At 46.0% G+C, this 16326-nt stretch overlaps 1 long non-coding RNA gene across 1 annotated transcript; it reads right to left on the reverse strand.

The window, feature by feature from the left end:
* Positions 1 to 781: 781 nt before the first annotated feature.
* LOC147105184 (uncharacterized) lies at positions 782 to 13730 on the reverse strand. Its single transcript, XR_015081700.1, has 3 exons — positions 13652 to 13730; positions 1533 to 1624; positions 782 to 870 (listed from the first exon to the last, which is right to left on the reverse strand). It is a non-coding gene; the product is annotated as an uncharacterized LOC147105184 (long non-coding RNA).
* Between the last annotated feature and the right edge of the window lie 2596 nt (positions 13731 to 16326).

Below are 16326 nucleotides of genomic sequence, written 5' to 3' on the forward strand. Positions count from 1 at the left end.
GTGTCTCTTTATTCTCCCAGTCATGCTCAATGCCACGAAGAAGGCCTTCTAGTCCACCCATGTCTGGGAGCAACTGGTCTGTGCAGAAGCCTTTTACTAACAGAGAGTTAACAGGTTATTGGCTCTCCCCTAACATTGAAAAGATTCAGCAATATACTTGTTTCAGTTTACATGAGTATGAAGATTTTCCTGCAGCTTTTAAAATCAGCACCAGTGAACTGAGGAAAATATACACCTTTAATATGAAGTCAAAAAAGTTCCGAGCTGTTCCATTGGACTGCCAGGGATGTTGTAAACTTTGCTTTGTACTGGAATGCAGTTATCCTGGAGCTGGGTTGAAGCCAAATGGTGTGAATCTACCTCTTATCTAAGTCAAGAAGGAGTTAGATATATTTCTTAAGGCTAAAGGGATCAAGGGGTATGGGGAGAAAGCAGGGACAGGGTACTGAGTTTGGATGATCAGCCATGATCTCATTGAATGGCGGAGCAGGCTCGAGGGGCCGAATGGCCTACTCCTGCTCCTATCTTCTATGTTTCTATGTTTCTATGCACCTTGGATCACAGTGTAGTTTGTGTGAGTGTGGAACCAAACTGCTTCAGGAGAACATGAACTGTGCAATATAACTTGCCCTGTTACTTGTCTGTTTAAAAAGTTAGAAAACAAATGCGAGGCAAACTCCTTGTTGTTGAAAATGATGTGGTATTTTTTTTTCAAGGTGGAGACAAAAAGACGTCAACCGCATTTAAGAGAGCCCTGTCGGATCCAACATCTGCTGTGGTGGAAACCATACATGACAGCCAACATGGCAGATCTCAGCCTGAGCTCTCGGGGCAGGGTGCTCCTGTGGACTGAGCCTCTGTTACAACTCCCTGAAATGGAAACACAACTCGTCACCTTTTGCAGCTGTTGCTGTCATGAACAACATTGTCAGCTTAAAAACATGTTCAGGGCAAGCACTATTCTTTAGGATTCGAATTGGACACCGATTGCAAAACAATCGGGTACTGCAATGCATGAGTTTGTTTCGTTCTTTTCATGTAGTTGTCATCTGTTCGTAACTCCGAAGTCATTTGATGCGTTTGTTTTTTCTATAATTCGGATCAACAATATTCACTCAATGTGTAACCTGGAATCATCAGTATATCGTCTCAAATAAAAACAGGAAATGCTGGAAATACTCAGCAGGTCAGGCAGCATCAGTGGAGAGAGAAACCGAGTTAACATTTCAGGTCGATGACCCTTTGTCAGAACTGGGAAAGGGTTATCGACCTGAAACATTAACTCTGTTTCTCTCTCCACAGATGCTGCCTGACCTGCTGAGTATATCGTCTCCTTGTATTTTAAAAAAAATAAAAGTGTTAAACTGATAGTAATTTACTAAAACTGGCTTTCCTGATTGATAAATAAAGGTACAAATCTGCCATTCTTTCAGCTTACCCATAAACACAACTACCTTCAGTAAAACATACCCCTCATAAAGTTCTTGGGTCTTTTCCAGCCTCCCCACTCTAAATCATTTTGGCTCCCATACCTTAGATCACTCTCATGGGTGGGGTCCAAATACCCGTACTTTCCAGAGTCTCTATCCTGCCCTTGAGATCCAGGTAAGCTTCTTGTGACATGCTAGAAACAACAAGAGAGAAAACCCCATCAGTTAATTATTTTTAGTTGCTAGATTTATCCTATCTATGCCTTCATCAGATCTGTCTTGTCTTCTGTGAGCAAATAGAGCAGAATTGGATAATTTTTAGTTTAAAACCATAAAGTGAATTTATTAAAACAGAAAAAATAGTGAACTGAGTAACAGATATAATAGTTAGGTACTTATAGTGGAAATCATTCCACTTAACTCAAGTGAAATAAAATCATAAAGGATCACAATTCTGAGGGGTTGATTTTCCCAATGGGGGCGCGTTGGAGGTGGGACTGCTGCTTGTCGGATTTCATAGAGTCCTAGAGATATACAGCACAGAAAGAGGCCTTTCGGCCCATCGTGTCCGCGCTGGCCATCAAGCCCTGTCTATTCTAATCCCATTTTTCAGCACTTGGTCCGTAGCCTTGTATGCTATGGCGTTTCAAGTGCTCATCTAAATGCTTCTTGAATGTTGTGAGGGTCCCTGCCTCTACCACCCTTTCAGGCAGTGAGTTCCAGATTCCAACCACCCTCTGGGTGAAAAAGTTTTTCCTCAAATCCCCACTAAACCTCCTGCCCCTTACCTTGAAACTATGCCCCCTGGTTATTGACCCCTCTACTAAGGAGAAAAGTTCCTTTCTATCTACCCTATCTATGCCCCTCATAATTTTGTACATCTCAATCAGGTCCCCCCTCAGCCTTCTCTGCTCTAAGGAAAACAAGCCCAGTCTGTTTCAGTCCCGCCTCCATCAACTTCTGGCCAATCCACACTATTTTCCCTTGATTGACCTTGTTAAGCCCGCCCAGTGGGCTCAGCAGGCCAATTAAGGGAAAGCCAGTGACAGAGAACGTCAGCGTATGATGTTTCATCTGTCAAAAATGTTTGACAGATGAATTGTCATCGTTTGACAGCTTTGAGAAGCTGTCAAACACTGACATTCTCTGTTGTTTGGTGAGTTCTTGTACTCAAGGCTCACCAAACCTATTTCCTGAGCAGAAATCAGAAGGCTGTTGCATCGGAGAATGCAGCAGCCATTCCGTCATCTCTGCCATTGAGATGCCGGAGTCTCCGGATCCCCAACGATTGAAGCCTGCAGGAAGAAACAAAGGTAAGTAAACATTTTCTATCACTTTTCACTCACCTCACATACTTACCTCTCCACACTTGCACCCATCACTCACCTCCACAGCGCACTTTTGGACCCCTCCGAGCCCCGCAGACCCTCTGCTCGCCTCGCTGACCCTGGCGGGGTTTCCCGACGTTGGGAAGCCCGCGCCTCTGTTGTAAAAATGGGGATAATCTTCTTAACTGCCTGTTAACTACCTGTTAACAGGCAGTTAAGTGGCTGTAATCCCCTTCCCGCCTCGAGGAGATGGGAACCGGCGCGTGTTGGCTACCCGCCTCCTGGGAAGATGGCACGGAGGCGGGTTGGGGGTGGGATGGGTACCCGCCCCCAGATTCTGCTATTTTCCCGGCAGTTCCGCCTCTAAACCCGCCTCCCCAGGGCTGGCAACATCGCCCCCAAGTGTCAGCATAATGCTTTGCAAATAATTTTTATACAGCATAATGTTTCTTTTCTTAAATATCATACCGCTGTGGGAGCCTTTATTAATCAAAACTATTTGCTGGAAGTTTCCATTTTTTTCCCCCTCTGAGTTCTTTCAAATTGACCATTTGCTTCTTTCAGGGATTTTCAAATTTATTTCCCTTCTCTCAGAGATTTTCACACTGACTCCCAGGTTCAAACACAACGGCCCATTTGATCAATGAGAAAAGAGTTACTGGAACTTCCTGGATTTTTAATACCTGGCTATTCAAATTATACAAACTGGACCAGTTACACAGTATTGTTAACTGCTCAAACCCGCATGCTACTAACTATCCTAACTAGTTCTACATGGTGTTAAAGTAGAAAACAGCTGAGCTTTCTATTAAAACTAACATTTGATTATTTTTCTACATAAATCAGTGCAAACAAATACCCCACAATGTAACAAAAAACAATATTAAAAAGTAAAATGCAACACTTCAAGCAGAATCCAAGTTACTGTTAAGAGGACAGGTAAGTCCATTTATACTTTTAAAACATTTCTTTGTGAAATACTGCTCGACTGCATTCAGCTGCAATAGTTATGGTCATCCTATTTTTAGAAAAACAACCAATGATTATGAAATAAAAACAGAAAATGCTGGAAACACTCAGCAGGTCAGGCAGCATCTGTGGAGAGGGAAACAGAGTTAACGGGCAGGATTTTCATTGGGCCGTGGAGGCGGGATTGGAGGCATGTGGGGGGTTAAAATCGCGAAATCGGGGGCACAAACCCATCCTGCCCCCAACCCGCCTCCATGCCAGTTTCAAAGCAGGCGGATACCCGACCTGTGCTGGGACCCGCCTCCCCGAGGCGGGAAGGGGATTAGTGCCAATTAACTGCCTGTTAATAGGTAGTTAACAGGCAGTTTTTTAGCATAATCCCTATTTTTATTCCTGAAGTGTGGGATTCCCGACGGCTCCAAACCACGCCAAGTTAGCGAGGCGGACCGTCAGGCTGAAGGGCTTGGAGGGTTCGAGATGTCCGGTGTTCAGGTGAGTGATGGGTGCATGAGTGCAGAGGTAAGTGTGTTTGGTGTGTGTAAAGTGTTTAAATAAGTTTTAATTACCTTTACTTACCTTTACAGCCTTCCTTCCTTCAGGTCTCGGGAGTCCCTCATCTCACCGGCACAGAGAGCAGAATGGCTGCGAGCTGTCAAAAGTTGCAGCCTCTGCTTTCTGTTCTGGAGAGATCTCTAAATCAGCCTGAGAGGAATTAATTAACTTATTGTACAGATTGTCAGGGCTGGATTTTCATTGAGGAGTCGGGCAGGAGGCGGGACTACAACTTTTGGGGTTGTAGTCCCGCCTCCATCGAGTTCTAGCCAACCCGCGTGATTTAGACTTGATTGACCTTGTTGAGCCTGCACAGCAGGCTCAGCAGGCCAATTAAGGGCCACCCAGCAACAGGTGATGTCACAGATTGAAATTTCATCTGTCAAGACCTTTTGAAAGATGAAATATCAGTATTTGACAGCTGTTTGAAGCTGTCAAACACTGACAATCTGTACTCCAGGTTAATTCCTTCCTCTCAGGATGATTTAGAGATCTCCCCGGAACAGAAAGCAAAGGCTGTAGATTTTGACAGCTGGCGGCCATTCTGCTTTCTGTGCCGGTGAGATGAGTGACTCCCGAGACCTGAAGGAAGGAAGGCTGTAAAGGTAAGTAAAGGTTAGTAGAACTTCTTTAAACACTTTACACACACCAAACACACTTACCTCTGCACTCATGCACCCATCACTCACCTGAACACTGGACATCTCGACCCCTCCAAGCCCTTCATCCCGACGGCCCGCCTCGCTAACTTGGCGTGGTTTGGAGCCGTCGGGAATCCCACATTTTAACAATGAAAATAGGGATTAGGCTAAAAACTGCCTGTTAACTACCTTTGAAACTGGCATGGAGGCGGGTTGGGGCGGGACCCCCGATTTCGGGGTTTTAAACCCCCACACGCCTCCAATCCTGACTCCACGGCCCAATGAAAATCCAGCCCTCAGTGTTTGACAGCTTCAAAGAGCTGTCAAACGCTGATATTTCATCTGTCAAAAGCTCTTGACAGATGAAATGTCAATCTGTGACGTCACCTGTTGCCAGGTGGCCCTTAATTGGCCTGCTGAGCCCGCTGGGTGGGCTCAACAATGTCAATCAAGTGAAAATCACATGGGTTGGCCACAACTCGATGGAGGCGGGACTACAACCCCAAAAGTTGCAGTCCCGCCTCCTACACGCCTCCAGAATCAAAATCCAGCCCAACGTCTCAGGTTGATGATCCTTCATCAGAACTGATTGTGATCCTTTACTCACTGTAATGCTCTACACAGTACATTTTATTACAACAATGCGGCATAAGAAGATTATCTGCTACACACGCACAATCACCTTATAGCACTGCACCTGTTATCCACAAGATATATTAGCAAATTAAAATGTTAAGGACCATACTCAGGAGCTCCCTGGCGTAACAGTGAGATAAACTGAGTCGCACTAAACGCAAGAAGAGGGTCTTAGCAACAAGTGTCGCCTTGCTAAGTTGCCGGTTAGTTTTCATCCATCTCGTTTTAAAATTAAGATATTTATCTTCTGGTGTTTAAGTTAGTACCTCCAGTGAACGAGCATATCAAGGAATTCAGACTCAGTGGCAGAGAGGAGTTAATGTCCCCGAGCATTCTTATTTGATAAAGATGAACTGTTCAGGCAAGAAAGCCATCTTACAAGGTTTAGAGTCTGGCACATCTCTTCACACTTACAGACAATTCTTGAAAAGTTGCTGGATTTATTTTCTCAAACTTTTGAAGATCTGAGAATTAAATATTCTTGCCCCCCCCCACCCCCCCGCCTTCCCGGTGATTACACCTGTGGCTAGATGTATATGTGTGGGGAAATACTACAGACTAAAAGAGCTGCTATAGCTGTTATTTTTAGATTTATTTAATGTGTATTTTTCCACTGATATCCAGACCCCCTTCCACTGGAATTCAATTCTGACAAATGAAAAATTAATTTAGCGAGAATGGTAATAAGCATACAATTCCATCAGAATAATGCATTGTAATTTTGATTAAATGGAACAAGAAAGATATTTAATTAGAGATTATAGTAGAAGGGATCCACCTTATCAAATAATGCAATTACAGCCTACAACATCAAAACACTCTAGTTTATTTAGAGAGATTAGTCACACCATTGTTCATAGAGCCATCCAGGAAAGGATTTATGGAAAAGTTTCAGGAATTAAATAGAAATTCCAGTATAATCAACCATCTAGGAGCCAAGTGAGGTTTAAAGTAAGCATTGGGGTAGAAATTGCGACGGAGGCGTACTTCCGGAGTACGTCTCCGACCCGCGAAACTATTCCGAAAGTACCTTCTGGCACCCAGGCAGCGGAGAGTTTCGGTCTCGGGCCTCGAGGCGGACAGCAGCGCAAAGGCCCACAGATCCCAGGGACTCAGGCCCCTAATGCTATGCAATGGAATCCCCAAATAATCATATAATTTACACACTTCTAATAAATATAAATCTACTGAATTTCAATTTTAGTCATAAGTCCCTTCGTTGCACCAACATCGCTAAAAATTTAATTTGATAAATAATTTTAAACATCTTAATCTGGGCCAATATTTGCATAAACTAATTTAAAGTGTATGTGCATCATTTTTGATTTTTAAATGTTTAATTTAAGGCTTATAGATACCCTTACGTTGATGAAAGCAGGCCCTACGCCTGCTTTTACCAGCCGTAAGAGTTTTGTGGGCAGTTGTTGGGCAAATATATCAGCAATACAGTGTTCCCATGTGGTTTGGATGATCTGTAAAGGCGTACCTTGACAGATCGCAAGTTCTGGATTTAGCGCATGGGCAAGTGCATGCGGAAACCCGGAAGTTGCTGTGGCTTTGAAATGGAGACCGCAATTTCAGTGCAATTAAGTTTAAGCAAGATGTGTGATTTGAGGAAAGTGTACTTGTACTGCATCATTCAGTAATCTGTCAGAGGCTAACAAAACTTCCACTGTATATGACTCCATAGCTATAACAGATGAATGTAGAAAGAATAAATTCTTAATTAAAAAAAAACACAAATTCTTGGGAGATCATACTCAGAGCTCAGGGTCAAAGTTTTACACTTTGACTATAGTTCTTCCTGATAGCTCTTAAATTTACTTTTCACTCACTTTTATTTATTCCTTCTGGCTCTGTTTACTTGTCTTATTTTGAATGATCAATCTGGTCACTAAACAGATACACTATCACTAGAGAGGGCACAGATAAGAGCAACAGGACTGATCCCAAGCATAAAGGGGATAAACTATGAGAACAGAAATAACAACAGAAAATGCTGGGAACACTCAGCAGGTCAGGCAGCATCCATGGAGAAAGAAACAGAGTCAACGGGTCAAGGTCCTCTGACTCTGTTTCTCTCTCCTCGCTGCTGCCTGACCTGCTGAGTGTTCCCAGCATTTTCTGTTGTTACTTCAGATTTCCAGCATCTGCGGTATTTTGCTATTGTAACTATGAGAACAGGACTGTTTATATTCTTGACAATGTGCTTCCCTCGCTCCCTTTGATGACGTCATTGACTGAACAACCAGTCAGCAAGCCGCCTTCGGGACGAGCAATTTTAACCAACCGGCCCCTGTCCAGCGGTCTCTTTCTGCCCGATTCGGGCGGGCAGCTGGCCGACAGAATGTAAGTGAGGCCCCGGAGTTAAAACAGCCCAGGCCTCAAACTGATGACGCCAGGCGTGCCTAACGCTCACCCCACTGAAACCCACTAGCGGTTAATATCCTCTCCCGCTCTCACCAAATATCATGTTAACAAAATGTCGATGACTGACTCTAATATGAAAACCTGTGCAAAAGATTGGAAAAACAATTGAAAAAATAATAAATCTGAGGGCACTGACCCTCCTTCTCCCAGCAGCACCTCCACCATTTCCACTAATTCAGTGGAGAATAGCCACTGCAGGTTTTATCCTGCAGATGTTTACTTGAGAAATGGTGTCCATTTGAGGAGCCAATATTTAATTTGGCTTTTATCCGAGGAAACGAGACCTCGAGTTTGATGATTTACTCCTTGCAGCCAGACTATACAATATACTCTTGGTTGCATTACACCCGCCCCTGACCCAGGGCACCAAGTCCTGTTCAGGCTCACGGGGCCAGAACTGAACTGTTGACACAGAAGACTTCGCTCTTTTTCAAATGAAGTGAATATGGAGGAAGACATGGAAATATCTCAGCCACCTGACAGCTTTACGGCTGATGTGCACGTTTTCAGAGCGTTGTAAATCAGATGGTGATTTAAATTTACGATGCTCATTTCAGTATTGTTTACTGACCTGGTTAGGTTCAACAGACCCAACCCGAGCCAAATTAAAGCAAGTAAATCATGTAATCAATATCAACCATTCTCAACGTCTCCACTCAAATAATAAGCATGAAGTACAGACTTTATACTTGAAATCTTTAATTGCACCTGATAGTTTCAATTAAAATATTAACCTGCTACATTAAAACCTACAAGTTTCTGAAACTCTCATTGGACGTGGATTTAAAATAACCATCAATCTCCTTTTTAAATCATTTGTATTTTTTAAAACAATCTCTATTTCTTTTGTTTGAAAGATTGTGGGACAATTTCCAAACTTTGAACACTTTAGGATCAACTCAATAGCCTAGGAACACACGACCTCCTAAGCCCCGAATATGGAGGCCAGAAAGCGCACGCGCATTACGAGCCAGAAGTGCGCCGCCCGCCATATTGGTAAAGGCTAAAAGGTCAGCGCGCAGCGCCCACGCCTGAATCATGGGTTAAGACTTTGCATATGCCTGTTTGAGGCCCCCACTGCAAGACTGGTTTGCCTTGAGGCAGCCGGAGCTAACGCTGGCTGCACTCAGGAAAACCAGATCTACATGAGGCTTAAGAGGCCGCAACCAACGAACCTCCCGATCCCACATTGAAAGAATGCTGCTGTTGCTGACCACCTACCCACCCCCCCACCACTGCGATTGCTGCTGCTGCTCCCACCCCATCCCCGGCCACCTCCTGACCCATTCATGATCCAGCCGCCCCCCTTCCTCACTTACCCGAGGGCCACTGCTCCCAATGCAGCAGGCCCGATCTTCAATCCCTCTTTGCCGGTGCGCTGCCTGTTACTGCCCGCAGTTTGCCAGCTCGATGGGAATGAGGGCTGAGGCCCAATGTCGGGGGCACCTCCCGAATTTCTAGGCCAATTACACTTCTCTGCAGAGTAGTGTCATGATATGCTTTGTATTTAAGTTTCTCTCTCTCACCTGGCAGCTGTCCTTATCCTGCCAGTACACTTCACACCTAATCTCAGCTGCCTTTTGTCTCCACGGGCCCATTACCATCTCATCTGGCTTCTAATACCTTTTATTGTCTCCTTTTCTTCTTTTGTTCGATCGCAACTTTGCCTTTGATCTTTTTATTTTCTTTCCAGTTTTGAAGAAGGGTTTCAACCCGAAACGTCAACTCAAATTTCTCTCCACGGATGTTGCCTGACCTGCTGAGTTTTTCCAGCATTCCCTGTTGTTATAATGAAAAAGTGAGTCTAGTATGATTTTTCTTCATCCTCTGTTGTGCAAGAACTTTCAAATTAAAAAAAAAGTTCATAATAGGCTAAAATGATTCTATTGTAGCGGTTCGTGTAGATCGCCACTAAATAAGAGAGTTTGGCTTCGACAAACTATTAACAAGTTGTTTATTTACAGGAACAGGCTAATTACAGCAGGTAAGATAGCAGGTAAGATGGCTGACTGTAGGAGCACCGTGGTGTAGGTCTTATCCCAGTGGGGACTCCACGAGGACTGAGTTCGCAGTCCTGTGGGGAGCGTGATGACGTCATCGCGTTTGTGTTGTGACGTCATCACGTTGCTCGCGTTTCCCGCGCTTAGGGCGTCACGTGATGCGCGTCGTTGCGTCGCTGGCCGTTGAGGCCGAGGTCGCGAGGCCGGGCTGTGCCGGTGCTTGCCGCGGGAGCGGAAGATCGCGTCGCTCCCGTCGGCTGGCCGTTGAGGCCGAAGACGCTAGGCCGGGCTGTGTCGGTGCTTGCCGCGGGAGCGGAAGATCGCGTCGCTCCCGTCGGCTGGCCGTTGAGGCCGAAGACGCTAGGCTGGGCTGTGCCGGCGCACGCACATCACCTTGTACGTGACGTGACGTCAGCGCACTAGGGCGCGTCTTAAAGGAACAATGGCCCCAACAGGTAAGTTAAAAGGGCAACGGCCCCAAAACGTAAGTTAAACATAAAGTAAGGTAAGTTAAAGGGAATTATGTGTCTCTATGTAAGGTACAACCGGTGGTACCGCCACATGGGCCCCCCCAGAATTCGCTTTAACGAAAGTCCAAGGATGAGATGGTCTGACGAGCTGGTGGTCACGGCGGTCGTGCTGTCTCGACTTGGTAGGTGAGGTATGAAGATGCTGCTCGTGAGTGGATCCTTACGCGCGTCGTGGCAAATAAAACGTATCCGTCAGGTGAAGGACCGTGGAGACGTGCGAAACAGCAGGCCTTGTCAGAGTGATGGGCAGGTTGGGCGGACGCGGGCGATGTCTCCGTTGATGGGTGGGCGAAACCTTCGGGAGGCTGGAACGCACGGAACGGTGCGTGCCATAGCGCTACGACGTGAACACAACAGAGGGTGAAGAGTTGCTGCGTTGACCAGTGATCGGTGAGGCTAGCAACTTTCATGTGGCTGATCGCGGCCGCAGGATGCCCGTTGGACCCGTCCTCGATGTGTGCAGCTTCAGTAGACGTTTGCGTTTGTTAAAGGGAAAACTGGAGAAAGGGCGGCAACAGTCCAGGTTGTTGTTGCTTTCAGGAGGGGTTAACTCTGCCTGGAGGGCGGCAACACTTGTAACAGTTGTAGATTTAGGAGAAAACAGCCGGGAGGGCAGCACGCTTTTGTTCACGCCGAATCGTGTAGTAGGTAACACAACCAGCAAGCTGAAGGGCTGGTGCGCCGTCGGCGGAGAAGGAGTCGTCGGTATTCATGAGGGATGAGTTCTCGTGGTTCGCGAGGGATGGGTCCTCGTGCGCGAGGAGTGCGTCCTCGTGTTTTGCGGGTGTGAGTCCTCGTGGTATCCCCGCGGGGCACGCTCCGATCTTGTGGGCCCGAATATGCTGTACTCCGCGCTTGGAGAGATGTATACTTGCCGTTGCTTTGGATGTAGAGGCGGACGATCCGTGTGGCGGTAGAAGAGTCGAATACGGAGACTGTGAGCACGTGCGTGGTCTGTGCCACATCGATGTTCGCGGCGAACAGGGCTTCTTCCTTCATAAAGCACGAGGGAGACCGTGGCTCCCTAGATTGCGGTAGCGACAGCAGAATGGCTGATGCTTCCATAGCGTGCTTCGTTTGTGAAAGACGTTCACAAACCCACCAATTGTAGCGCTGGTGGATGACGGTTGCCGTTGGTCGTGCTCTACCTCTGTGAAATCATTCGTGAAAAATGGGCTCACCTCCAAGCTGCGCTTCCTTTGCGAAGACGTTCGCAAAGACGGGGTCGCTTTTGGTGGAATCGGTGTTAGGCGGTTGCTGTTCCGTGGTTGTTCGTCGGTTGTACGTTGGTCGTCTTGTGGGAAGACGAGGGTCAGGCTGCGCGTTGCTACCGTGAAAATCGTTCACGGATACGGGTTCACCAATTGTAGCGTAGGAATTGATGAGCTCCCGTACTCACGTCGTGGGGTCACCAATGTAGCGGTTCGTGTAGATCGCCACTAAATAAGAGAGTTTGACTTCGACGAACTATTAACAAGCTGTTTATTTACAGGAACAGGCTAATTACAGCAGGTAAGATAGCAGGTAAGATGGCTGACTGTAGGAGCACCGTGGTGTAGGTCTTGTCCTAGCGGGGACTCCATGAGGACTGAGTTCGCAGTCCTGTGGGGAGCGTGATGACGTCATCGCGTTTGTGTTGTGACGTCATCACGTTGTTCGCGTTTCCCGCGCTTAGGGCGTCACGTGATGCGCGTCGTTGCGTCGCTGGCCGTTGAGGCCGAGGTCGCGAGGCCGGGCTGTGCTGGTGCTTGCCGCGGGAGCGGAAGGTCGTGTCGCTCCCGTCGGATGGCCGTTGAGGCCGAAGACGCTAGGCCGGGCTGTGCTGGTGCTTGCCGCGGGAGCGGAAGATTACGTCGCTCCCGTCGGCTGGCCGTTGAGGCCGAAGACTCTAGGCCTGTGCCGGCGCATGCACATCACGTTGTACGTGACGTGACGTCAGCGCACTAGGGCGCATCTTAAAGGGGCAATGGCCCCAACAGGTAAGTTAAAAGGGCAACGGCCCCAAAAGGTAAGTTAAACATACAGTAAGGTAAGTTAAAGGGAATTATGTGTCTCTATGTAAGGTACAACCGGTGGTACCGCCACACTATTTTATTTCCCTGCAGGTAGAAATAAATACTTCTGCACCTAAAATGTTAACTTGATCCTTTCTCTTTTTCAGATGCTGATATATTTCTTTTTTTATTTCATCCTATATTTATTTACTCATCTGCATAGGTGGCAGATAGCATGGATTTAGTTATGCACAGTACTCATGCATCTGAATTCTGATGTATGCAAGTTCCTGTAGGATACAAGTTTCTTCCCCTGATTCTTAGGGTATTTTATATTCGACCATCAAAGAGATTCGGTTAGAGGCAACCTTTTTTGGCTATCTTGAGTTCTTGCATGTGAGGGAGGGGTGGGTGGGTGGAGGGGGGAGGGCACTGCATAATAGGGTATAGATTTCAGTACAGGACTCATCATCATTTGACATTAGGGCACGACCATTCATTCCAATGCAGCCTGGGACTGACTCCTAACTAAAATGTGCAATAGCTAAAAATGTGAAAAAGGGGTTGGCTGGAAATCACGCAAGTAACATTTACTGGTGCACTTGCACCCCCTTGTGGAAGTATAAAGCACACCCACCTATTTTGAAACAGGCACTTTTCCTCATTCAAAACTGGGTCGAAATTGGAATTCTCTACCTAACACAATCACGGGAGCACTACCGTCCCAAGGACTGCGACAGCTCAAGAAAGCCCCGCCGACCACCTTCTCATGGCAACTCGGGATGGGCAATCAAAGCCGCTTTGCCAGCATCACCCACATTCCAATAAACAAATCCATAAAAAAATTAGGCCGACTAGTTAGAATTTCAATCTTGCAATTGGCTTTTGGAAAAACATATTTGTGTTCCAGGTTTTGTGGTCAAAACCAAGGGACCCTGATCGGAGCCTGGCAGACAGCTGATGCAAGTGATCATGCATCTTGCACGAGTTACAATTACCAGCTACAGCTGTTTTACAATCTCAGGCCTATGCGCAAAGTTAGCATCTGAACAGCTAAGCTGAGGTTGTTTCTGTTATCTTGTACCTTGTTAAAAGCTGTTCAACTTTAATTTTTTTTTCCAGTTCTAATGAAGCCTCATACCTGGAATGTTAACTTGTCTGTTGCTCCTACAGATGCTGCACAGGTTGTCCCAGGTACATAAGAACATAAGATGTAGGAGCAGGAGTAGGTCCTTTGGCCCCTCGAGCCTGCTCCGCCATTCAATAAAATCATGGCTGATCTGATCTTGGCCTCAACTCCACTTCCCTGCCCACTCCCCATAACCCTTGACTCCCTTATCGTTCAAACTTCTGTCTATCAGAATGGTAATTGTGTGGTTTTACAATATTCTCAGATGCTGACTAGATCTTTTCTATCGGTGCCATTTAATTCCTGCGATTTCCTTGTATTTTAGTTTTATTTGACGAGATATAGCTTTCTGAACACCTATACATGCAAATGAAGCAGGGGAAATGAAGGGCAATAGAAACATTTCCAAGCTGTTTCCTTTGTATTTTTACTTGTTATCAATGCAAGTCTTATTCTTTCTATTTAAAAAGAAAGTAATTTAATGTCGGAGACTGGTAGCTGCATTATGGAATCTATGTTTACACTGCTTAATTACTGCCTGGGTAGAACTCCAATTCATCTGCCCAGGAGAGAGTTCTGCATATGGTTACAAACTCAACACCCCTTCCAAACAACTTGCATTTATATAGCGTCTTTACATAGAAACATAGAAGATAGGAGCAGGAGTAGGCCATTCGGCCCCTCGAGCCTGCTCCGCCATTCAATGCGATCATGGCTGATCATCCAAATTCAGTACCCTGTTCCTGCCTTCTCCCCATATCCCTTGATCCCTTTAGCCTTAAGAAATATATCTAACTCCTTCTTGAATATATTTAATGAATTGGCCTCAACTGCCTTCTGTGGTAGAGAATTCCATAGTTTCACCACTCTCTGGGTGAAGAAATTCCTCATTTCTGTCCTAAATGGCTTACTCCTTATCCTTAGACTGGGACCCCTGGTTCTGGACTCCTCGGCCATCCTTCCTGCACCTAGTCTGTCCAGTCCTGTCAGAATTTTATAAGTTTCAATGAGATCCCCTCTCATTCTTCTAAACTCCAGCGAGTATAAACCCAATCGACCCAATCTCTCCTCATACGTCATGAAATGTCCAAAGGCATGCCACAGAGGTGAAAATGAACACTCAGCAGGAGAATTGCAGGGGGTGTGGTGGATGACCAAAGGCATGGTGAAAGTGGTAGGGTTTGAGGAGGCTCTTGAAGGAGGGGAGAAAGATAGTTAGACTTCAGGGTTTAAGGGAAGCTTTCCAGAGTACAGGACTAAAGAAAGAAAGGCTTGCATTTCTACAGTGCCTTTCACAACTACCAGACGTCTCAAAGTGCTTTACAGCCAATTAAGTACTTTTGAAGTGGAGTCACTGTTGCAATGTGGGAAACGCGGCAGCCAATTTGCACACAGCAAGGTCCCACAAACAGCAATGTGATAATGACCAGAGAGTCTGTTTTTGTTATGTTGGTTGAGGGATAAATATTGGCCAGGACACCGGGGATAACTCCCCTGCTCTTCTTCAAAATAGTGCCATGGGATCTTTTATGTCCACCTGAGAGAGCAGACGGGACCTCGGCTTAACGTCTCATCTGAAAAACGGCACCTCCGACAGTGCAGCGTTCCCTCAGCACTGCACTGGAGTGTCAGCCTAGATTTATGTGCTCAAGTCCCTGGAGTGGGACTTGAACCCACAACGTTCTGACTCAGAGGCGAGTGTGCTACCCACTGAGCCACAGCTGACACCAAAAGTATTTGAGGTCCCACCGAGATTAAGAGGAATGAAGACTCTGTGACCAGAGGTAAAGAAAGAAAGACTTACATTTATATAGCACCTTTCACGATCTCAGGATGTCCTAAAGCGCTTTACAGCCAATTAACTACTTTTGAAGTGTAGTCACTGTTGTAATTTAGGAAATGCGGCAGCCAATTTGCGCACAGCAAGCTCCCACAAACGGCATTGTGATAATGACCAGATGATCTGTTTTTTTTTAAATGGTGTTGATTGAGGGATAAATATTGGCTAGGACATTTTGAAATTTGAATTTTGAAACTAATGCCAGCTGTGTATTTTAACCAATAATACAGTGGTTGCTTTTTTGTACAATTAAACAAAATCATGCACTTTTCCCCCCCAAAAAACCTCGCCCATTATACCATTTGTGATGGAATTTAGTTGTGGGTGTGGGGGGTTGTGGGAGTTAAATGGGATCTGTAACAAAGAGGAAATTGGGAGAAAAAAAACAGCTCAGGTAGAGTGGAGATGGAGGGGAGGCAAAGGAGGCTAGAGTTGGAAGAGTAGGGCAGCACACTTTCACATAGCACTGGAGGAACTGGTAGAGTTAGGGAAAGATGGAGGGGTGTAGACAAGGACAAGCATTTTGAATTTGATGCACTGGAGGATGGGAAGCCAATGGAGATGGCGACCGGGAAACGGGAATTAATGTTGAATAAGGTGTGGGTGGCAGAGGTGTGACAGGTTCAGAGAGGGTGGAGCTTGGGAGGCTGGCGAGAGGGCCTTGGAGTATTGGAGCCTAGAGATGATGAAGGTGTGGTATCTTGAGGTGGCCATAGATGGAGACGGACACCGGTTAACTCCGTAACATGGTTTAATCAACACTTGCACATAAAAGCTTCTGCCATGAGGCAGCAAAAACAAAGAGTACAACCAGTACAGATCAGACTTAACTCAGGAGACCAATTGC

The sequence above is a fragment of the Somniosus microcephalus genome, chromosome 18 (assembly GCF_052327205.1).
Source record: "Somniosus microcephalus isolate GS21.2 chromosome 18, FLI_Smic_1.0, whole genome shotgun sequence".
Lineage (NCBI taxonomy): Eukaryota > Metazoa > Chordata > Chondrichthyes > Squaliformes > Somniosidae > Somniosus > Somniosus microcephalus.